At 45.2% G+C, this 776-nt stretch overlaps 1 non-coding gene across 1 annotated transcript; it reads right to left on the bottom strand.

Annotated features, from left to right (window-relative positions):
- Positions 1-451: 451 nt before the first annotated feature.
- On the bottom strand, positions 452-522 carry trnag-ccc (transfer RNA glycine (anticodon CCC)). Its single transcript has one exon. It is a non-coding gene; the product is annotated as a tRNA-Gly (tRNA).
- Between the last annotated feature and the right edge of the window lie 254 nt (positions 523-776).

Consider the following 776-nt stretch of genomic DNA (forward strand, 5'->3'; position numbering starts at 1 on the left):
CACAAACACTTACCGTCTGCACGCTGAACACAAACTAAACAGTGTGTACAGTATTAATGTTAAAGCAGGCTGCTGGCGTCACCGTGTTTGTTTGGGTGCTTCGGCTTTGGCTGTGATTGGTCCACCCGATGTTGGGCGAGCTTGAACCTTACTGCAAGAGTGTGAGAAGATGGATTCATGTGAGTTTATGAACTCACAAATATAACGAGAATTCATTTTGCTGTGCAAGATTAAGAACTTTGCTACTCACAAGCTGCATAAATAAACACAAGAGATCCAGCAGGTTTCACTTTAACACAGTGAACCAAAACAAAACATGTCCTAGCCCCAGTGGAGGGACAGTAGTGTCATTGTTTTGAATGCAGCATTACTTAAACAAGCATGAATCCATCCAACCTTCTTCTGTGAGGCGTGAGAGCGAGACACTCAGCCACTGTGCTGCTAAAATGTGTGCGCCGCCCGGGAATCGAACCCGGGTCGCAAGAATGGGAATCTTGCATGATACCACTACACCAGCGGCACATCTGTAGGGCACTAATGGTGAGTGAACACCAGTGTGACATGGTCAACACTTGTACAGGTTAAATTTGCATGATGCGCCCCCTTTAAACCTGTCTGGTGAAGTTACTCTGAATATAAAACAGGAGCACTGTGCCACAAAGAATAATGTGCTTTTTGGCACAGTGCTGTTCAGTGTCACAGAACAGACTGAACAGAACTGTTTGTCCCTGCTACAGTAGAATGTGTCACTACATGAACTCTAACGTCATGGATAG

This window comes from Boleophthalmus pectinirostris, unplaced genomic scaffold, assembly GCF_026225935.1.
Source record: "Boleophthalmus pectinirostris isolate CB_2022bp ecotype Guang Dong unplaced genomic scaffold, ASM2622593v1 HiC_scaffold_4, whole genome shotgun sequence".
Lineage (NCBI taxonomy): Eukaryota > Metazoa > Chordata > Actinopteri > Gobiiformes > Gobiidae > Boleophthalmus > Boleophthalmus pectinirostris.